Here is a 25115-nt window from a genome sequence, read left to right as displayed (position 1 = left end):
TTATTATTATTATTATTATTATTATTATTATTATTATTATTATTATTATTATTATTATTATTAGTATTAATTATTAGTATTATTATTAATTGTATTTTAATTAATAAGTTTATTATTGTCATTATTGAGTGTAATTAGTTACCACTGCCACCGGGTATATACCCATTGCAGTGTGAATAAGTACATACATACATAAAAATCTCAAGCTTTGCTGTATCAGTAATGTCACTGCTGTCATCAAGAGCCAGTGAATAATATACGATTTTTCTTGATTCCTTTTTAACCTTCCTCTTGAATATAATCTGGAATTTTCTAAATTCTTCTCTCGATACTTGGTCGAGAAATTCGTAGTTTTTCAAAATTAAAAACTTCTTATGGACAAGTTATTTGAGCTATTTTAATCATTACTCTTTTGAGAAATTCTGTTCTATTAAAAGGCTTTAGAGCACGAGATACTTCAAACCCCATTAAGTAGCTGACTTCCTTACATTTATTTTTTCTCGTCTTTCTCTTCCTGGCTATGATTTAAGACTTGTCATTTCCTGGCGTGTAACAGTTCGTTGGCACATAATATTGAATCAGGTTTTCTACAATATTATTATTAAATGAATAACTAATAAATTATTACCATCATCTAAAGATTAAGAAGATTAAAATTGAGATAAAACCTAATAATTTTATTCTTCCAGGGCGAAGGTCTAAAAATATCAATATTCATGCACGTACAGAAGAATTATAGAAACATATACTTAGTGGTCAGTAGTAATAATAATAATAATAATAATAATAATAATAATAATAATAATAATAATAATAATAATAATAAGGTAAAGTAAACATATTAAATTTTGTCCGAAGAACAACAAAAAAGTTATCCTTCTCATTCTTTACGAAACCACCCCTTAGTTCTTGTAGAGACAGGGTTTGTAGAGCGACATGATGCCGCCACTGCTTGCTTCCAGTACGTGAATGAAACACACAGCAATGTACAGGAAACTCCTCGTACTCGTTTGAATGTCTGTGATTACACGATGTAATCACGACACCCGCTTTGGTCACCGCTGTCCAAGACGTCGAGCAGAAAGATGTGTTATGATGAATGAAAGTCACATCGAGCATCTGCTATGATCAAGTTCTAATATCTCGGAAGATATTAATTTCAGCACACGTGTTCATTAGACTTCTTTTACTTGTTTTGATAAGTCATACCACCCCTTAAAATATCAGACCCATTTTTTAAGACACTGTACTATATCACGTGTCAAGAGAATGTAGTGGTTTCAAATGTTAATATAAATGAAATATATTTTGGCTCATTATTCCTATAGGCGGAGTAACGGTCAGCGCGTCTGGCCGCGAAACCAGGTGGCCCGGGTTCGAATCCCGGTCGGGACAAGTTACCTGGTTGAAGTTTTTTCCGGGGTTTTCCTTCACCCCAATAGGAGCAAATGCTGGGTAACTTTCGGTGCTGGACCCCGGACTCATTTCACCGGCATTATCACCTTCATTTCATTCAGACGCTAAATAACCTAGATGTTGATACAGCGTCGTAAAATAATCCAATAAAATAAATAAATATTCCTATAGTGCAGCTAACGACAGAGTTAAAAGTATCCGTCAATAGAAACATTTTTTCTTTTTCTTCTTTTCCAACCGCCTGATTCAATTCGAGGAAATTCCACGGAATCTTTGTTCACCAAAGGGGCTGAGGAACCGATATTCTTTACTTTGATAGTCGTTCGGTTCCGAAGTCCCTTATCGATATTTCGCTACCTGTAGTTCAAAGAGACGTTGAATGAAACACCTCCAGGTACTGCATGCCACGTGCTGCTCTATTAATAGTGTCGACACGGTGTAACAAATGTCGCTCTGTGGTGAGAGTGAACCGCCACAACATGTGCCACACACCCTAATGAAGCACTCAAATTTACACTTACACCAACGATACGGGAATAGTGAATTTATGGTAGATTTATCATTACTGCCATCATCATCATTGTCATCATCGTCTACCAGTGCCCCCACGGAAGTTACCACTGCTTTCACAATACACAAAGGTATGCTTAAAACAAGTTCCATTTGTTATCCTCCTGCTTTATTCCATTCTACTTTCCACTTCAATTTTTTTAATTTTAATTTAATGCTTGTATTAATTTCCTTTGTAACTTTCCTTTTATTCTTCTTTCTTTCTTCCACTAATCATCTTTTTAAATTATCCCTCACTTTCCACCTCCTGTGTTCTATCTTTCTTGGGTTCCTTCCGTTCTTTTCATATTTTCTCACGATTAATTCTCCCCTTCCATTTTCCTTTTTTTTTAAGTAGGTTATTTTACGACGTTTTATCAACATCTCAGGTTATTTAGCGTCTGAATGAGATGAAGGTGATAGCGCCGTTGAAATGAGTCCGGGGCCCAGCATCGAAAGTTACTCAGCATTTTCTCACATTGGGTTGAGGGAAAACCCCGGAAAAACCTCAACCAGGTAACTTGTCCCGACCGGGAATCGAACCTGGTATCGCGGCCAGACGCGCTAACCGTTACTCCACAGATGTGGCTCTTTTCTTATTTTGTTTTCCTTCATTAGATCTTCCTTTCAGTAACCCTGCGCTTAATTCTTTCTTCAGTACAAAATTTCATATTTTCTTTCTATTATTAAAAACTCCTATTTTTTTTTTTCTTTCTTCTGTTCTCCTTCAAAATACTCTTCCCTATTTTTATCCTCCTTTTCATTGTGCCTTCCACATTTCCTAATCTTCATTAGTCTACCGTTCTGTTCTTTATTTCATTCCTTCTATTTATTACTTCTTTTAATCACATACTTCATGATTTTCAACTTCCTTATTCCATATTTTCATTTTTGCATTAATCTTCCACTTATATTTTCTTTCGCTTTCTGTTTTACATTTTATTCTCTATATTAAGCTCCCAATTCATTCCTTTGACAGCTTTCTATTCCATATTTTCATCATATTTATCTTCCGCTTTATTCATTTCTCCCGTTTTACGGTTCACATTTTCTTCCCTATTTTAATCTTCCACTTCACTCTTTCTCCCATGTTTCGTTCCACATTTTCTCCTCTATTTTAATTTTCAACTTCATTCTCCCCAAATTTTCTTCTATATATTAATCTTCCGCTACATTCTCTCAGCTATTACTTCTTTCATAGTTTTTTTCTCATATTAATCTCCAGTTTTATTCTTTCTTTTGTTTCTCTTTGCATATTTTCTTATTTTTATTATTAATTTTCTTCGTCCCGTCTTCAATTCTTCCATACTTTCCACTTTTGTTAATCTTTCTTTCGTTCCACACACATTTTCATGTTTTAAATTAAATCTGCATTCATACTTTTTCCTCAAATTTTCATTTATTTGTTTGTTTATTATTCCTACTCCCATTCCTGCTCCTCCTCTCATCTTTCATATTCTAACCATCTCATGTCTTTTCTGGTTGGCCCTCAGTCACAAGGAATCGTTCACGCTTTGCTGCTGAGGTTGAAATCGGAGACGAAGACCAAACCACGGAGATCGGGTTCAGTTCAAGAGAGTCCTTGAAACATCGCATGAACAGAAATTTTAATATTGGTACGATTTCGTATCTCAGCAACTACATATATGTGAAAGTAATTTTACACAAATATTACATACGAAGGTATAAAGTTCATGATTTAATGACAATCCACAAATTTTCCATTCTACGCTCTTATTTACCTGTTTATGTTCTGCGTACTGTGTACTTAGCTCTGTTTCAATCAGCAATTCAGTATGGTATTTTAGGTTGGGGAGGAATGGCAAAATCGACTCTCCATCCTTTAAATTTGCTCCAAAAAATAATTATCAAAATTTGTCTATATAAACCTTTTGATTACCCAACAAAATTAATTTTTCAGGAATTTGATGTATCAAATCTAGAACAAATTTATAAACAAACATTGGTGATTTACTTCCATAAAAACAACAATAAATTTAAATTTGATCCTCACGAATACCATACGAGACAAAACTACAGTTTCTTTCTCCCAAATGCCACACAACTGCTGGATTAAAACACAGCAGAAATTTTGGACCCAAAATATATAATGCATTAATTAGAGCTTACTCTGAGCTAAGTACACTTAGCACACATAGATTTAAGAAATCAGATTAATTATTTAATTGTTTAAGCTAATTGAGTTAATATTTACATATGTACTTTTGTATTTTCTATTTGTATATAGACCCTATTATTACATGCTGTATGTATTTTACCATTCATTAATGTTATTGTGCTCAATGAACTTTCTTAATTTTGTGATATATTTTGTATAACTGATCTGAACTGCGGCCGAGCACGAGCTTCTGCTCTTTCGGGCTGCAATGTCTAATGTAGCTCAAGTGTAAACTATTAAATAAATAAATTATAAGTTATAAGTTAATTGCAATTACAGTTAATAATTCGTATAAAATAAATCTGACAGAGACTTATTTATGTTAATTTTAATAGTTGCATGATTTCATATCCCAGTCACATCGTAATTTACATAGACTATGTCAACGTCACATATCAAGAACCATTCTGAAATTCATTTCATGTAACCGTACCATTGATACAATATTCCCGTTCGTAGCTTAGTTTCTTGAACTATTATTGAAAATTTATAAAGATTAAATCTTTTACAGCACATCCAAAATGAGAGTATAAATTCAATTCGCTGTATTATATAGAAAAATAACTATTTTATAACCCCAAAGAAGTAAAATACCTGACCATTTATTAATTTTACGCTTTAAACAGGCCCATGTAACTAGTTATGTGAAAATCCACACTTTTCTTCGTTGTGTTTGTCTCTAATAATATTTTCTTTCTTTTTGAACATAGATGCTTAAAATTGGTGGAAATAATAAAATGATTGAGACAATTTTCTTTCATTAGTTTCAATCATAACCATGGGGGAAGTAAGAAAGAGAAAAAGACACAAAAACGATATTTGCAAGTAATAAATAAAAACAGAAACAGAATAGCATCGTGTTAAAAGGAAAGATCAAAGCAACTGATGTGAAACCTAGACTCGAAGTCAGCACTTCCACAACAAAATTGCTGACTTTGTGATTTTAGCTCTGTTCTGTCTTTACGTAGACTATAATATTACTTCCCTTGTGTCTGGCTGTCTATTTGTCAATCTATTTCTCTTTGAATCTTTGGTCTTCATGCCTATCCATCTCCCTTTTCCCTCGTCACTATCTCTTCAACTCCCTCTCTCTCCTGCACTATTCATCTGTGTATCTCGGCACAGATCTAAGGGAACCGGGCCAGCGGGAGGGAAAGGGAAGCGGCTACTGACAGTGGAACACTGATCACTGCAAATGGGGCCCGTCGAGGGTTCAGACCAAGAGAGCACAATACCCAGACGTCCTTGCTTCAGTTCCAGAGAACAGAGTTGTTCGTACACCGTACAGTTACAACCAAATTAGGCATGCTCCTAAGGACACCACGACCATTACCTCATCTCTCACATTGTATTTTCTAGGGAAAAAGTAATTCCGTTGTCTTACTTACACAAAGTAGTTCAGAAATTACTCATCATAAGCTTCCATTTGTCGATACTGATGTAGTCATCGTTACATGAAGCATAAATCTAATACAATTTGAACCTTCAAAATTCTGTTTGGTAACCGTACTACTACTAAAAATTTACCTATTTTTGTGTACCTTTCTACGCTTTTCATAGACAAGTATGGATTCAAAGCAACATTTATCATATATATTATTATAATGTACCGAAGTACATATGATATTTCCATGCAGATATTCTGCGTCATCATACGATGAAAGAGTAATGGAACGGAGAAAAATTCTCTCCGGCGCCGGGATTTGAACCCGGGTTTTCAGCTCTACGTGCTGACGCTTTATCCACTAAGCCACACCGGATTCCACCCCGGCGTCGGAAGAATCGTCTCAGTTTTAAGTTCTTACTCTTGGGTTCCCTCTAGTGGCCGCCCTCTGCACTATATCTATGACGTAGTGCAGAGGGCGGCCACTAGAGAGAACCCAAGAGTTGGAACTTAAAACTGAGACGATTCTTCCGACACCGAGGTGGAATCCGGTGTGGCTTAGAGGATAAAGCGTCAGGACGTAGAGCTGAAAACCCGGGTTCAAATCCCGGCGCCGAAGAGAATTTTTCTCCGTTCCACTACTCTTTCATCGTAACATTTATCAGTTAATCACAAATTGGTGAGGGGTCATTGCCTTTATCTGCCTTAACAATATTTAGCTTCCGAGATGGCTTAGTAGTAACACAATGGCTCGCATTCTGGAAGTCCCGGTTTCGATCCCCAGTGCTGACCAATCTAGTCGAAGTTTTTTTCGTCGTTTTTCTCGACTTAATATAACTATTTTTGAACTAAATAAAGGCGAATTCCGGAATCCAATTATTACAAAATTACCTAGGAGTTTTAAAAAAAATTGTTTATTTAACGACGCTCGTAACTGTAGAGGTTATATCAGTGTCGCCGATGTGCCGGAATTTTGTCACGCAGGAGTTCTTTTACATGCCTGTAAATATACTAATATAAGCCTATCGCATTTAAGCACACTGGGCTGGGCCGTGATCGAACCCGCAATCTCGAGCACAGAAGGCCAGCGCTATACGGAGTTCGCTACCGAGGCCGACACCTGGGAGTTAGAGCAACTATAAATAAATAGAGATAAAAAGCTATATTTACCTTAAGTACTTGTAACTCTCACTATGCCTATACTATTTGCAATAGGGTAAACTGATGTATTTTTGGATACTTAACTTTGTTGTTGTTGTTGTTTAACTGTCCGAAGATAGGTCTGAACCTCACAAGTGATACCAACAAGACACCACTTATGAGGCAACTAGGCCAGGAGATAATAGGGTAGGACGGCCCTTTCCCCCTCCATTGCATACATCGCCGATTAGCTAGATATGTATTACTTCAGACTTCAGATGCATACAAACAATTGTTCTTCCTCTGACACATATCGTCAAGTGAGATGTACTGCTTGATAATAGATGTACGTACATATCAGCCAGAACTTCAATCAGAGGTAGATACTTAACTATGAGTCTCATAATTGAAGACAATAGTAGTAATAGTACAGTAGTAGTATCGAGTGTCTGCCGGTTAGGTTGATCGGAAACAGCAGACACTGATCGAACTGTGTCGTTAAGGTCGGACCAAGGCGAGTCATGCTATCTGATAACTGGTTACATACACATTGAGTTGCTGAGTGTGATATTACTTTGATTCGTTAGATTAACCTAACTGGTGGACGCTCGGTGGTAGTAGTAGTAGTAGTAGTAGTAGTAGTAGTAGTATTAGTAGTAGTAGTTTATTTAACGACTTTCAATAATTTCAGACATTAGTTAGTGTCGAAATACAACGTGGGCAACAAATCGCAGACAAATTTTGTCAAAGTTTTCTATCATGGGTAGAGTTCTTATATTGTGGTCGTATAGCTACAGTAGTGCATCACGGACCACACAGCTTTTATTTCCTCCAAAAGGAATCTATGCTAAGAGTCCTATCACCTTTAAATCCATCATCCTCTGTCGGGTTTTAACACGCGGAATCTCGAATCCAACGGTTATTAAGGTAATCATTACATCACAGAGGGCGATAAAATGAGATTACCCTCAGAAAACCTACTTCAACGACATTTTTGTCTTTCATAAAACCTCCCATCACAGCAAAGGAGTTTGAATCCCATAGTCATAAAATCAAAAGGGTTATATTTCTACAAATCCCTAAACAGAATAAAAAATTTAGTAACAGCAATTACTTCACTAAATTAATCGTGTTTGAAAAAATTTTCTTCATAAAATCGAAGGTGTTTTAAGTCTATAAATTCCTTCATCAAATCCAAGAGATCTGAATTTTTTTAATTCTTCACCAAATCGAAGGTGTTTGAACCATAAAGATTCCTGCAAAAATCGGAAATGTTTTAGTCCTAAAGATTTCTACAAAAAATAAAATATGTTACAATTTTAAAGATACTTCTCTAAAATCAAAAACTTTTTAATTCTGATAGTACTTAATTAAATCAATTTGAATTTTATAATTTCTCCATCATATCAAAGATATTTTAATGCTACAAATTCCTTCACAAAATAAAAAATAAACGTATTTGAATTCTACAAATTTCTCTATCAAATCAAAGATGTTTAAACTACCAAAATCCCTTCGTTGAACTGAAAGTGCTTGAGTCCTGAAACATTTTTTTCATAAATTCAAAGGTGATTGAATTCTGAAAATCAATCGATATCATTTGAAACTTACAAAATTCTCCGCAATCTCGAGGGGCTGAAAATCACAAGTTTTTCAGTCAAATCAGATAGTTGGAATCTCAAAAATATTTGGATTACATAAAGTGGACTTGAATATCGGTATTTATGTCATAAAATAGATACATGAATAATGGATTGTGTTATTATTTACTGAAATGATTACTACTATACTTGTGCAAACGGGGAGTCACTCTGATTGAATGTTGAGGCATAACTCAATATCCTGCAAGCAAAGAGAGTTACTATCGCATTTTGGCTTCTAACATGTTTAAAAAGTTCACAAAACTTTTTTTTTCAAATTATGAAATTAATTGTTGTTATTTAATAAAAACATCCCAACAAAATCAATTTCCCAGTCTCTGCTAGGGGGAAAAAAAACCGTCCGTAGCTGGGATCAGCGAAATGAAAACACGAAACTTGTGTCCCCACTCCCAGCTCTCCCGATTCCGCGGTAAACCCAGCGTAATAAAAACTTCTAACAAGAAAGTCTACAGAGATCGAACATGTGGAAACAGCCCCATACCTCACCTCGAGGCTTCTAAGCTGACATAAAACGAAGTGCTAAAGTGACATAAGACGGGCTACGAAGTCCAACTGTAATTAATAATGCACATAAGACCAACATAATAATGCTTTCCTTATGTCAGTTTTTATTTTATCAGCACCACTTCGTGTCCTAGCAACCATATCACACATTTTGCAGTATGTTAATACAACACGACAAGATTCACTCTAAAAAAAGTTCAGTTGCAATTAATAATACGTAAAGAATGAATTTAATGGCAATTTTCTTAGGTTTTAATAATGGAAAGATTTCGTATCACAGCAACCATTTTATTTTTTGTGTTCAGTTGGTTAATTAACGATGCTGTATCAACTACTAGGTTATTTAGAGTCGACGGAATTGGTGATTGCGAGATGGTATTTCGTGAGGTGCGGCCGAGGATTCGCCAAATATTACCTGACATTCGCCTTAAATTGGGGAAAACCTCGGAAAAACCCAACCAGGTAATCAGCCCAAGCGGAAATCGAACCCACGGCCAAGCGTAGCCCCTTATCAGCAAGGAAACGCTCCTGCCGCCTGAGCTACGTCGCTGACTCGCATTCTTCATACAAATTGTAAATGACGTTACAGATATAAAAAATTTTACTGGTGACAGAGGTCAGGTTTTTGAACAAAAATGACTAATATGGCAAAACGTTTTTTTTTTTAATTCATAAGTTTAAACTATAAAAAGAAAATGCAAATGTTCTTGAATTCCTTAGATACACATTCTCGCTTATTCGTATTAATTATCCTAAACATTTGTTAAGTTTCTTTTAAATGCCACACAAAAAATGAAAAGAAAACTCAGCCAATAAGTCGTCAATAATGTTGATCCTCCTAAACATGATGCATTAAAATATGTCTTATACAAGCAAACAGTTTCATGAAAACAGATAAACTTTTTTTTTCTTTCACCATGTTAATAATTTCAAAACAAGTGCTTGTAAAATTTTGGCTAGTCGAGCGCAATTACGAAGACCGTTAAAAAATAAGTTTTCCTGGGGTCGTTTACAGAAAGAAAACACTATTTCATCGGAAAAATTTATTGGAACAGGTATAAAAAATTGTTGAGGTATTTTTCAACATGTTCCCCACTGGAATTGAGGCCTTTTCATACCATGACAACGATACAGAGGTGCAGATGGCTGACACACACTGGTTCCGATCCCAGGCGACAGACTTCTACGACACAGGGATACAAGAGTTGATCCCACGGTATGACAAATGACATCAATTCCGGTGGGGAATATTTTGAAAAATAGCTCAACAATTGCTGTTTCTGTTACAATAAATCTCTCCATGAAATTGTGTTTTCTCCCTATAAACGGCACCAGGGAAACATTTTTACGGCCCTCATAATTGCGCTCGAGTGGTCAAAATTTGTATAAGTACTTGTTTTGACATTATTAACATGGTGAAAGAAAAAAATAACTTTATCTGCCCCCATTGAGAAAGTTTGCTTGTTAGTTTTAAACTGCTAACTTCACTCGAAATACTTGACTCGTAAATTACCGATAACCACGGAAAAATTACTGACATTAAGACAAACTGTGTGAGGACGTTTTTATGTAGAAACATATTATGTGATCTTTATCATGTCAAGATTTCGCTAAGTTACGTAGGTATTATACTGTTTACAATCTATATTTGTGCGCAAATTTTATCAATATTATACAGTATAACAAAGCTGAGTGTATGGTTCAACTGTAGTTAATAATACATAAAAATTAACTTACGGAGAAAAAAATCTGTCCATGAAAAAACGAAATTAATTCAAATTTACATTAAATTTATTTTCAAAATATGGTGGGGGCTACGGACATCATGAACTACCAAACAGTCTCTCGGCAAATACAAAATAATGTAAATTATTTCACTTTCACAGAAAAGTAACGTGGCGAAGGAAAAGAAGTGATTCAAAACTATTACAAATATATTACCATTATCATAATTATCATTATTATTATTATTATTATTATTATTATTATTATTATTGGGGCTCGGAGGACCCGTATTTAATTTCCAGTGAGTGAGTGAGTGAGTATCTTTTTCATTTCTGATTAAACAGTTATCAGTTCTAAATTCAATACATGGGAGTGAAATTTGGTCTAGGTATACGAAAAATGGACAGAAACAAATTAACCACATCGAAAATGAATTCTTCAAGAAAACAGGAGGTCGGTACCCTATTGAACAATGGAAGAAATGAGATAGAACAGGAATTAGAGATTACACCAATTCTAGAAGAAAAAATGAAAATTACAAAACAAATTGAATATAACATTTCTCAAAAATGACTAAAGATATTCTCTAATATCATCCCAGATGAAAAAAGAAGACTTGGCAGTCGTTCTTAAAACGACCAACAGGTGAAATACATTTGAGACCGAAATAAAACACTATATCTATATTCGTGAGAGGAGTTTGATGATGATGATGATGATGATGATGATGATGATGATGATGATGATGATGATGATGATGATGATGATGATGATGATGATGGACGACGACAACATGTATTGTCATAAGTGATGTTCTGTAAACGCTGATTATCAAGGACGATATTTATCCGGTTCGATTAAGCATCTTTTTTTTTTTTAATTTAGACCGGCCAGAGGCCGTTTACCAAAGTTATCTTTGTTTTCTGTTTTCGTTTTTCATTTGTTTCCTTTGTTTTACTTACACTAATACAAACACAACACCCATGCCCGAGGCGGGACTCGAACCCACAACCCTTCGGACCAAGCGATAGAGACATGCCGTACCCCTACCGCTTGAGCCATCCGGGCCGGCTATCTTCATAATACATACAGAGTTTTTCCAAAGTAATGCATAATTCCAATTGAAATTGAATGGGAGGATTTTTGGGGGGAAAAAGCTCAGGCACTTCAATTCTTGTATATAATCATCCCCGTGCAAAATGAACTCAAAGTCGAACTCTCAAGAGACTTTCAATCTGATGCATTATAATTATAGTACCGAAACAGGCCATGTGGCCTACATCCCTCATTGATTTATGATGATGCAACATGTATGTTTATATAATTATATAGCCTATTATAGCCTATATGTACAATTATAACAGAATATCACAACAATTAAACCCCACAGCGAGATATATATGCATAATTTAATTATCATAATACTCCCATTAAAACGGAATAGGCTATGTATAAAATTAATAAATAATAAATTCCAAAAAATAAAGCTGTAGTCACGCAATAAATGGGATTTAAAAATCTCCTATCACTCTTTATTTTATTTTTATTTAAATCTGCAACGACTGTTGATTTTTCCTAAAATTGTATCAATCGGAGTGTTATTTTACTTGTCGTAAGTCTACGATGCTAGATCTCTAGTTTAGCTATCCTCCCCTTCCCAATGAACTATGGCAAGAATTGTATCTTTATTTAAACGAATCCTTCACTTTCGACCAGGTTTCAGCCCTCAAATTTCGAATCTAACTTCAAGCATAGCAACCCACAGACAACTGCTGCTTCATGGTTGAATTTAACTCAACTGTTAAACACAGAAGAGCTGTTGTTTTCGGCAAAAATCTTTCTTGAGTGTCACTGTTAAGTGTGAATTTTCTCCCGTTTCTACTACCTTTGCTCGTGTACTCAGATACGATTCTGGACCTACTTTTACATGCTCTCTAAATCTTTATTTTTAATATTTCTACTGTAATTTACAAAGTGAATAATTAGTCTACCTTACCTTTATATACTGCCCCGTGATGGAGAAAAAAGATCCAGAAGATGTCAATGTGCACAGAGTAAATTCCGGTGTTTGTTGTTGTTGCTGCTGATGCTGATGTTACCGCTGCTCCTGCGTAGGAAATACTTGCACTGCCGCGATATGGATTTGGGAACGCACCCGTCAAAACAGATGAAAGCCGAGTATTAAAGTTCCATTACGATACAAGCTGCCTGTCGGGGGTTGTGGGAGGGGAATGCGTGAATGGAAAAGTCAGCAAAGGGACATACAATGAATTAAGTTCTTCAAACAAGGCCATAAAAAACTTTTTTCCCCTCCAGATTCTGGTACTCAGGACATCATATTGCCCGGCACGCGAACACGCAAAGCACGGCAGTATTTAAATTTTACACCGGTCACACAAAAAAGCTACGACAATGGTCATGTCAACCGAGACGTAAAAAATACATTACACGATAATAAATGTCAAATAACCTGTCACTACGCGGACCGCAAAGTATCAAACACAGGACAAATTTATTTCTCTTCAAGTTCTCGTAATTTTATTCACATCACACGCAAGCTGAAAAGGAAAACAATTTTTCCGGCGTGGAAAGTAGGCTAGAAGTTTTCTAAAAGTCTCTTTGGCGACTGAATTGGGTTAAACACTTTCTGTTCAGTACATGTCAGCAGTTGCTCTTTTTTTTTCTTGTTTATTCAGATTCACACATTTGAGCGTTGTCATCATTCAAAAGTTGGCATTCCAGTGATGTAACTCCCCACGTTGACGGAGTGCCCAAGCGAGGTCTTCCGGCAGCCTTAAAAACCTGCATCAATCATACAAATCGATTGTCAGAACGCTCCTTTTTGTACAACACTTGAACATGTCACTTACATGACATGCGCGTCGTGTAAATCAAATTCATTACCATTAAATCATTGTAAAAAAAAAAAGCTGGCTGTAAACTGCCACTTCATGCGTAATGCTCATAGTGAACAAAATAAAACAGTCTTACCCTTTGTTCTCTTGGTCATTGCAGTTACAGCCAATTATGATGACTTTTTTCAAAGGAAAAAAAAATACTTGTCTCAATGTTTCTATGACAAGAAGCGTAGGTCATTCAGTTTCAAACGACACTTTTGGTTCGTCGAGTGAATGCGATAAATAAATGTTAAAATAAATAAATAAAAATAAAATGATAATCCGGCCAAGAGAATGGGAACAGTTTTATCTCAGCGAAACTCTAATCTGTAGCAGTTTTTATAATTGTAATTAAATGAAAACAAGTTTTTATTGTAATTAGTGACATCTTTTTTCATGAAAACAAAAGGTAATTGTTATATGAGGTATCAAAACAACTTATATTACAAATATAGCACGTTTCATGTAAAAAACATTTTAGTATGTATGTATGTATGTATGTATGTATGTATGTATGTATGTATGTATGTATGTATGTATGTATGTATGTGTATACATACACACACACACACGAAGGAGAATTACTGGTAATTTAAAGAAGAAAGCTAATCTAAATGAATGAAAATGAGTTACAGTTACCGCATTAAAAGAAACAGTAATGCATGAAAAGAGCATATCAATGAGTAGATCTCCTATTTAATGAACGAATGAATGAATTAATTAATTAATTAATAGACTAGAATAGTGAAATCAATGATGATTGATTAAAAACGAAATATAGACAAAAATAAATAGCCTACACTAAATTTAAATGTGGATGTAAATACAAATATATATATATATATATATATATATATATATATATATATATATATATATACACACACATACATACACGAGATCCATAATGAATGCTTCGATGAAGAAAGAAATCATAAGTACTATACATATATTAAGAGGAATAAATAATTATAAATGAATTTTAAAATGTTACCTATACCAATTATTTGATGATGGAAAAATGAAACGGGAAGTAAGGAAGAGAAATAAATAAATACAATAAATGAATTAAATAGTTAAATTAATTAAATAAATAATAAGTGAATAGATTAATAATTTTTTTTAATTAAGAGAAATAAAAATTAAGAAAGAATGAAAAAACTAATCCAGAATTACACAAATACGGACAGACAGAATAAAAAACTAAAGTGTGTTGGAAAGAGTGGGTGAAGAAAGAATGATGCTGAAAGTGATCAGGAAGAGGAAAAGGAATTGGCTGAGTCACTGGTTGAAAATAAACTGCCTTCTGAGGGATACACTGGAAGGAATGGTGAATGGGAGAAGAGTTCGGGGCAGAAGAAGATATCAGATGATAGAGACATTAAGATATATGGGTCATACGCGGAGACTAAGAGGAATGCAGAAAGTAGGAAATACTGGAGAATGCTGGGTTTGCAGTGAAAGACCTATCCTTGGGCAAAAGACTATAAATGAATGAATTATTATGAAAAGGAAAACAGAAACGACGAAAAAGTGTATATAATGGATGTATAGAACAAACAGAGAAAGACAAGAAAATAAACAATGATTAATGAATTACAATAATCACATGAATAACTTAAGAATGAAATATACTGAGTTTTCCTGTGCAGACCGGTCCCATTCCAACCCCTACCTAAATCTAATGGCGGGTGGACGGCGAGCGGTCGTACGCCGACGTACGGACAGATCCGTGCACGCTTTCCTACGCAGATCAGTCCCTTCCACCCCTTACCGTTTAGCTTCCTCGGGACAGGCGCTCGGCACTACCGTTATTAAGTCGACGTAACTTGGAACCGGTATGCATAGGAACTCTGTGCATAAGGGAAAAGACGAAGTCATACATAAATAATGAAAGAATCAATGAATGGATGGAAAAATCAATTAAAGAAATTAGCAACAAAAATATGAATGAATAGAGAAATAAACATAACAATAGCCCGCCGTTGTTGCTATGTGGACAGCGCGTGCGCGTCTCAACAATTAGATTCGAGGTTCGATTACCGATGTGGGGAATGGAAAAAAAATTGTCCTCCGCCCTGTGATGTCTCAGCGATGGTCCTGTGTCATGCAAATCACATGACCAAGCAGACCCGCATTTGCGAAATGTCTAGTGTACTATCAAATTAATTTCCCTCTCCTACCAACAGTGATGTGTTCAGTCATATAAAGGGCGACGAAGGAAGAAAGGAAGAAACGAAAAAATAAATAGTACGTATGTAGCCAAAAATAAATGGAAATAGGGTAAATATATGTGTGCATAAACAATGAAAAGATCGAAGAATGAATTTAATAAATTAATCAATATTTTGAAAAAAGAAAGAAACGAATAAACAAAAAATAATTAACTAATAAAAAAATTTAGTAATGACTTAATAAGTTAAAGAATCTAGAAATGGTAGCAAAATAATAGCATAAATAGATAAAAAGTATATATTTGTTCCTTGGTAAAAAGGTTAATAGCATCGTTATAAACAAGGCACAATTAATGAATTAATTATCTAAAAATTATTAATTAATGCAGTGCAAAGTGAAACAAAGAAACAACACAGAATTCATTAACATATTGAAGAAAGAAACAAGAAGGAATTATTAATATATTGAAGGAAGAAAGAAAGAAACACTAAAAAATGAATTAACTAAACAATTAATGAATTAATACATTCAAGCGATAAACAAAGAAACAAGAAATAATTAATTAATACATTGAAGAAAGAAATAAAATTAATTAATTAATTTACATATTGAAGAAAGAAACATGAATTCATTCATTCATTCATGTATTAAAGAAAGAAGCAATCTAAAATAATTAAGATTAATAAAACGAACATATTTTTCAATGAATGGATAAAATAAGTAAGCAATGAGAGAAAGAATAAAACAAGGCACAAGCAGGTGTATTGTTTCACAGCAGTAGTCTACACACAGTAACAGTAGCGTATCTTATCGTGAGCATATTGGGTGCTTTTGATTTACAACAGCGTTAAACGGGGCTGTTTTACAGCTTTGTTTACTTGAACAGAACAAACATTTCGGTCAAATTCACTATCTTCACACTTGCTGAAGTACAAGAAAATGATTGTGATTAGAATTATATCTCATCTCGCCAAATATCATCTCGCTATCACCAATCTCATCGACGCTAAATAACCTAGTAGTTGATACAGCGTCGTTAAATAACCAACTAAAATAAAAAAATAGAATTATATTTTGTAATAAACGAATAACCCTTTATTCAATTCTGCCAGGATATAGAAGTAATAACCCGTATTGTGGTTACATTAACTTCACATGTAATTTATATAAATTTATGTACGTATATTGAATGTGTGTTTTCTTCATAATTAGACCTATTAAAAGAATTTCTTAATAATTGACTCCACATTCGTCATGCGAGATATTTTCTTTGATAGAAAAACTCGCTTCCCTTAATAAGGGGGGAAACTATCAAACGGAACACTAGATACCACTACTTGCAAAGTACTGTAACTCTCATCACTACTGAAACATTTCTGCCGATTCTTTAAAGAGTCAAAGGAATTGCAACATATAGTTACATAGTCTATATAGAAGGAAACACGATGTTTCTTAAAAAATAAATAACAACGGAATTAACATAGGCACTACTACGTAACACAGAAGTTTACACGTGCAAACGAGTAACGTTGCATGCTAATACACTTACAACCCCCATCGTAATTAACTAAGAAGATATATTTATACATATAGCTAAAACAATCTACAGTTCAAACGAAAACAATTGAAAACAAACAAATAAACGTAAAGTGTTCGTAAACACATTTTCTTCGCAAAAATTTTAAATAATTACTACACACAGCTAAAAAAAAATGGTATACAAACAACGGAAATTGTATGCAAACAGCACTTTTTTCGCTAAGATTTTAGAAAACAGTGAAAATACATTACTTGAATTGATGCTAAGCAACGCGCAAAACTTCAAAACTTTCGATATATAGCAACATATCATGAATATGACTAACCAGAGCACGAGAGGAGTTGCTAGGCAACACTGAAACTTTATCGTTTCGTCATAGAGAAACAAATGACTAACCAGAACAATCCAAAGTGACGAGAGGCGTTGCTAGGCAACACTGATCTGCCGGCGGCCGGTTCCCGCGCCGCGCCGTTCTGTGCGGAGCATGCCCGCTGCCACACTCACAACCTCCCGCGCCGACACTCCCGCGCACACTGACGGCACCACTCGTCTGCGGGCGCTCGACTCCGCAGCACGCTCCAAGCGTGGTGCGACGAATGCATGCACCTTCTACAAAACGACATGGCCCAGTCGGTGTTCGAATCCGTAAAAGTCTGAGAGCTTTGTTCCCTCTCATTCATTGTTATAAAAGTTGTTAAATAAATTTTCGCAAAACTCTCGGGATCGAATCCCGATGCGATGGCTGTGACGGCGCTGCTGGTCGACGAAAAGAACACGCGGCCCGGCCTCGCGACTTTGTGTTTCGTTCGCCAGCGCTGAGCGAGAGACCATCCCCACCCCTGTACGTGTTCCAAAACCCTATGATCTCCTTTTCTTTGAGTGTGACGGCAAACGGTAGAATCAGACAAGTGGTCAACAAGCTCAGAGCTCACACAAGTATATAGATATTTCATCAGTTTCTAGACTTCTTGTAAGGACGCTAAATCACACGTATTTTTAGTAGGTTATTTTACGACACTTTATCAACATCTTAGGTTATTTAGCGTTTGAATGAGATGAAGGTGATAATGCCGGTGAAATGAGCACCGAAAGTTACCCAGCATTTGCTCATATTGGTTTGAGGGAAAACCTCGGAAAAAACCTCAATCAGGTAACTTGCCCCGACCGGAAATCGAACCTGGGCCACTGGTTTCGCGGCCAGACGCGCTAACCCTTACACCACAGGTGTGGACATCACACATTATTCAGATTTATCTTCATCCCAACTTCCTCTCTTTTCATTGTCATTAAATAAGAAAATCCCAACAATTACACACACATACGACTGCAAATACATAAGACCGAATAATAGTTAATCCTGATTCTAGAATTATTATTATTATTATTATTATTATTATTATTATTATTATTATTATTATTATTATTATTATTATTATTAGTGCAATTTGAGTGCCAATTAATAATTTAGCAGAAATTCCTTTTTTGTCTAATTATTTATATTATTATTTTGTTTCTAATTTTAGATTATTTTTGGCTTTATTATACATACATACATACATACATACATACATACATACATACATACATACATACATACATACATACATAGTCGCTGGTCTCCTGTGTCCGAGGTTGCGGGTTCAACCCGGACCCAGGTCGATGGCATTTAAGTGTGTTTAAATGCGACAGGATCATGTCAGTAGATTTACTGACATGTAAAAGAACTCCTGCGGGACAAAATTCCGGCACACCGGCGTCGCTGATTTAACCTCGGCAGTTGCGAGGGTCGTTAAATAAAACATGACATACATTACATACATACATACATACATACATACATACATACATACATACATACATACCTACCTACCTACCTACCTACATACATACATTACATTACATTACATTACATTACAAACATACATACATACATACATACATACATACATACATACATACATACATACATACATACATACATACATACATACATACATACATACATACATACATACATACATACATACATACATACATACATACATACATATGTTCTCAGTGGTCTAATAGCTATCTTACATTAGAATCAAAGTTAGAGGGGTTCGAACTCGGCGAAAGATGAGGGTTTTTCATTGCCCATAAAAACAGAAGGAAAGTAGACTAGCTAATTCTGGCGGGCTCATACCGTGCCTGATTAAAAGAGCTTCAGGCCAAATTTATCATAAACGTTTAAGGCAAGTACAGTATGACTGCCCAAATAGGCCTACGCGAATTTACTTGTAATTTTTAACTAAGGTTAGGAAAAAGTATTGTTAACCGAGTCCCGGTCAGGTCTGGGATTTTTCATTGAAAAATCCATAGTGACACTTGTAGTGCACAAGGTCGAAGCTGGAGTTTTTCTCGGGGTTCTCCCGTTTTCCCATACATCTATGTACATCATTCCGTCAACATTTCTCCATTCCGTCATTATTCCGTAGCAATCTCCGAAAGCCGGCTGGTGATGCACGGAGGGGGCTGGCCTAGAGACGAGGGGAGTTGCCTGCTCGAAACCTGGGTACGCAGCGAACCTTAATGTAGTCAGCCGGTGTGGGTTTGGGAAATTTCATTCCATTCTATCCGCTCACTCTGCAACGTAGCCTAATATATTTGTGTGGTGAGGGTTGGGGTTGAACAATGATAGACGTGGGATGCTGGCAGCAGTACACTTGATTAATAAATAACTTGGGTCATTAAGTACTTTTATATTGTGTTGTTAGCCCTACAAATTGAAGTTACATATTACCTAAACTAGAAGTGAATTAATAAAACACTGTAAATTTACCTATTAAGAATTTATGTTTTAATGAGATTTTTTACGTCTTTATACATATGAGTGGGTCAGAAGCAAAGGGGTATAAGTGCACTTAGTTACTTCAGAGAAAATGTGATTGAAAATGATTAAGCGTTCGTAAATTTCGTGAAGTTTCGATTTTAAATTTTAATATGCGATGTCGCTAAAAGATCCCTTTGCCACCAAAATTTTTTATGCTTTAGTCTATCCTGGATGAGTTTAACTCATTTTTTTTAATATCATCTGTATTCCTTTGCTTCTGACTGCCTCATATTATGCGTTTCTCAATTTTACCTTCAGTAGAACCTAAATTATGAACAATATATCTAATCATTGTTATTTGAGTAATGAGTTCTGCGCCACATGTTTCGTAAGGCTACAATAGCAGGTGAGAAAAATCCAAAATTCGATCGAATATTCATCATTAAATAGTTCTTGAGATACTATATCACTTGAGTCAAAAGAGTGAATCAATTAACTGAGTGCAAATTGTCATAACATACAGCATAGGTTCAATCACATTCCCCATCGGGTAATGACTGCAGATGGAGGAATAGGTAGTCCGGCACATTGCGTTTTGAATTCAGAAACATGATACTCTGCCTTCACTAACACATTCCTTAACTTTAGTCATTAGTCTGTCAACGTCAGGATATTGCGCTCTCACCTCTGCTGCAAGTCTGTGACAGGTATGTTACGTGTATCATATTTGGATAATGCTGTTGAAGGAACTTTGCCGATCTGTTCAAGTAGGTTACACCACTTGTGACACTTGGCAAGACATTTGCATACAGTTCACATGATGGCCAAGGTAAACTCATAGCACTATTAACAAGTTCACGTATGGTAGAATAATTAATCTTGTCTGATACTTCAAGTCTATCTCTGTGGAGTAACGGTTAGCATGCCTGACCGCGAACGAGCGGACCCAGATTCAAATCTCGGCGTGGCTCAGTCGGTTAAGGCGCTTACCTGCCGGTCTGAAGTTGCGTTCGGGAGCGGGTTCGATCCCCGCTTGGGCTGATTACCTGGTTGGAATTTTTCCAAGGTTTTCCCCATCCGTAATGTGAATGCAAGGTAACCTATGGCGAATTCTCGGCCTCATCTCGCCAAATATCATCTCGCTATCACCAATCTCATCGACGCTAAATAGCCTAGTAGTTGATACAGCGTCGTTAAATAACCAAGTCCACACCTGTGGAGTAACGGTCAGCGCGTCTGGCTGCGAAACCAGGTGGTCCGGGTTCGAATCCCAATCGGGGCAAGTTACCTGGTTGAGGTTTTTTCCGGGGTTTTCCCTCAACCCAATACTAGCAAATGCTGGGTAACTTTCGGTGCTGGACCCCGGATTCATTTCACCGGCATTATCACTTTCATATCATTCAGACACTAAATAACCTAGATGTTGATACAGCGTCGTAAAATAACCCAATAAATAACCAACTAAAATTAAAAAAAAAACAAGTTACCTGGTTTTTTCGGGGTTTTTCCTCAACCTATTAAAAGTAAATGCTGGGTAACTTTCTGCGCTAGACCCTAGACTCATTTCGCTGGCATTTTCACCTTCATCTCATTCAGACGCTAGATAAGCATTGCAGTTGATAAGGCGTAGTAAAATAACCAATTAGAAAAAAACTTTCGACGCTGGACACCGGACTCATTTCACTGGCATTATCACCTTCATCTCAGTCAGACGCTAGATAACCATAGCAGTTGACAAAGCATCATAAAATAACCAATTAAATACTTTAGTAGTTAGAAAATAGAGTCCATCGGCACCTTCTGTATTTAATACACCTACAACTACATCAGCAATGTGGCGTCCAATTGAGTCCGTAGTTTCATCAATGACACCCAAATTTTCTAATATTTAAATTTATCTTTTACTTCAGTTATACATTTATCATATGAATGTTGTACATAATTCTTCCGCGGAGTTGATTCCGTAAGAATTTTCCTTTGTGTGTACTTTCCGAAAAAGCCACGCAGTGTCTCGTTCTGCAATTTGTTTAGCGCAATATACGCTGCAATGATGCTTCACATAGATCTTCAAAAAATGTTTTTTTTTTTTTTTCACTTCATTGTGAAGTAGACTCCTATTGTATCTAGTTAACTGCATGTATTCTATCACAAGCACGTGTACGTTTAATACTATTTTTGTTTTCTAACGTTACATGCCATGTACCCTGGCACTTTCACTGCACACAACTTACAAAACAATTCATCGTCGTAGGGAAAACACATTTTGTCCATACTGGCCAACACATTTTCTTAGAACCTCTATCCTAATTTTGGTAGCGGCATTCTAAACATTTCGTTAGTCTGTTGTGTTGCATTCGACGGAGCTGTACTACGCTGTGATCCGGCATTACTGTGGGCTGCTGAGTAACGCGTCCACAGGTACGTTGCTTGTAAACATTAACTATAGTACATCGCAAGACTAACTTTAAGCAATACTTTTTCCTAACTCTATTTATAAAATACATGAAATTCTAATCGGCTATTTAATGACCTTATTACCTAATGTTGATAGAGTTAGTGATAGCATTTGTCAAGATAAGTTCAAGAATTCTATAGGAGATTGTTTGACACTATGCTTCAATTGGCGTAAATCGCAGAATAAAATACAATCAGGCAATCAGCCCAACCAGAATTCAAACCCAAATAGAATACGATCGCCATTAATTTCTTCTGGTTAGTATAACAGGCTTCGAAGTCTCGGTTGCCGAATACATGAACTAACTTGTAATTGTGAGTTGGCGCGAGGTTTGGAGTTGGAGGTCAGAAGCACTCATCATCGCTACAGATGCTAGAGTAGACCTAGGAATTAGAGAAAGTAAAGATTTTCGAAAGAGAAAATCTTTTGACTCTGCAAAGAAAAGGGATCTGTAAGAATGTAGTCGTGGATAATTTAGAAGACCGTCACCTAACATGGTGGTTGTGTTAATTCTTACATAATTACACTTTCCATTTAACAACACTTTTTCAAAGTGCAGAGAAAATGCTAACAATGGGATTGTGATAAGCAAGAGAGAAATGAGAGCGGGAGAGAAAAGCAAATTACTCAGGCCAAATCTACTCCGCAACAGGTTCGTCCATTACATATCGCCCACACCTGTGGAGTAACGGTTAGCGCGTCTGGCCACGAAACCAGGTGGCCCGGGTTCGGTTCCCGGTTGGGGCAAGTTACCTGGTTGAGGGTTTTTCCGGGGTTTGTCCTCAACCCAATACGAGCAAATGCTGGGTAACTCTCGGTGTTGCACCCCGGACTCGTTTCACTGGCATTATCACCTTCATCTCATTCAGACGCTAAATAACCAAAGATGTTGATAAAGCGTCGTAGTCGTAAAATAACCTACTAAAATAAAATAAAAATAATCCATTACATATCTCATAGAATCTATCTGTAATCGAACCAAAATCCCTTTAATGAAAATCCGTTAACTGGTTTATTGATTTAAGATGAAACTAAAAGTCATAGTTATTTTGCAGGAAGGTAGTCTCATGACGCTAATTACAGTGCCTTATATGTCCATGCTACCTGGACCGTTGGCTTTGTTATTGCATTTACTACGGACTCCCCCCCCCCCTCAAATAAAAAATAAATTTATTTCAAGTACAAAGCATTACAAAGCACTGTACGATTAATAAAACTGCGACCTAACAGGGCATCGTATCTGGACCACCCAGTCTCGATCTTGCATCATAGTGCCAACCGCTGGGACCGAAACAGCCCCGTAATCAATGGTCAGGGGTGTCGAAACCATGTGTGATTCAGCAGTGCGAGTATGTACTAGACGTGACTTTAAACATCAAATTTAATGCAAGACTGGCTTTTAACTAAGATTCTGTTGGAAATACCATTAAAAATTAGGTTTTAAGAGTAGTTACAAAAGAAGTTACGATGCAAAAATAAAACTAGAGAAAACGAATTTTTATATAATATTAGCTACGTAAAAGCACCCGGCGTTGCCCGGGTTTTCCATTCTGCTGCTGACTTAAGGAGATCTCGCCAACTCTACTACAGAAAATCGAAACGAATTACTGTCTTTACTAAGCTTTTCTCATCCTTAAGATGAATCTTTACATAGCGTCACCTACATGAATTAATGACCTTCGTAGCCAAAACGCCTGCCGAGATTAACACAATTTAAAACAGCTGAAGATCAGGTACCGAAAAGAAAAGACGTCATCATGTACCTTACTGTTTTTGTTTTTAATTTGCATTGTCTTGTAGTTTAGCTAAACAAAAACATTCCCTCGGTCCCTTTACATCCGTTTAGCATAGACGCAATGTTCTACACAAATTTAATATAATTTCCTGTCGATGTGTGCTTTCGCTTGACGTTTAAAGACAGTTGACGATAAATGGGAAATTCTCTTGTTCCCAGTCTGAACTCCTTGGATATCATGGTGAGTTAAAATTTACCCCTTTATCGGTCGTATCAAAGAATCAATATGTAAATAAAAAATATAATAGAATTGAAGAATTTTGTACCCCTTGCTCGCTTTACGCCAGCTTATGTCATACTCGGTTTCTTAAATATGACTTGAAAAATTACGTCTTACAATTACTCGTACATAATACTGTGTATTAATTATGACATTTTTATTTTATGCACAGAATACAGTATAATCTCGCAATAAATCATTTTTGGACTTGAAGAATAATATTTTGAGAGAAGCTTATTTTAAAAATTAACAGATTGTTCTTTACAGTAGGCTTAACATACAAACTACTGTATATTCACGACATGATAATACAGATATAATTTAGCAATAACACATATTCGGACATGAAAAACAATATTTTGAAAGACATATAGTTTAGAATTATTTTCAGTGAGATTACGTACGTACATTCACATAATTGCATGGTAACTTTGTTTGAGTGTTTGAGACAGCATAAACAAAATACTACGGATATATTATTTATGTAGTGAAACCCCCTTCATGTCGTGTTAAAATAAAATCACGCATCTAAAATAATGTAAATAAATTATCAAAATAATAAAAAATGAATTGACCTCAGGTCCGAACCTGGGATCCTGTACACCAATGCCTTTGCCTTTACCACTACGCCACACAGACCTAGCCTATGTAGTAAACTGGTTG

General features: G+C 35.8%; 1 protein-coding gene across 1 annotated transcript in view; it reads right to left on the bottom strand.

The window, feature by feature from the left end:
* The window catches only part of LOC138706410 (uncharacterized), a 630831-nt gene extending 613133 nt beyond the window's left edge, over window positions 1-17698 (bottom strand). The window contains exons 1-2 of the mRNA XM_069835680.1: window positions 17567-17698; window positions 12555-13360 (exon numbers count right to left, since the gene is read on the bottom strand). The gene's annotated coding sequence lies outside the window, so the exon portion shown is untranslated. The remainder of the gene's footprint in view (window positions 1-12554; window positions 13361-17566) is intronic.
* Window positions 17699-25115: the final 7417 nt, after the last annotated feature.

The sequence above is a fragment of the Periplaneta americana genome, chromosome 9, assembly GCF_040183065.1.
Source record: "Periplaneta americana isolate PAMFEO1 chromosome 9, P.americana_PAMFEO1_priV1, whole genome shotgun sequence".
Classification (NCBI taxonomy): Eukaryota; Metazoa; Arthropoda; class Insecta; order Blattodea; family Blattidae; genus Periplaneta; species Periplaneta americana.
The sequence above is the reverse complement of the archived record's forward strand: the minus strand, read 5'-3'. Positions and strand labels throughout refer to the sequence as shown.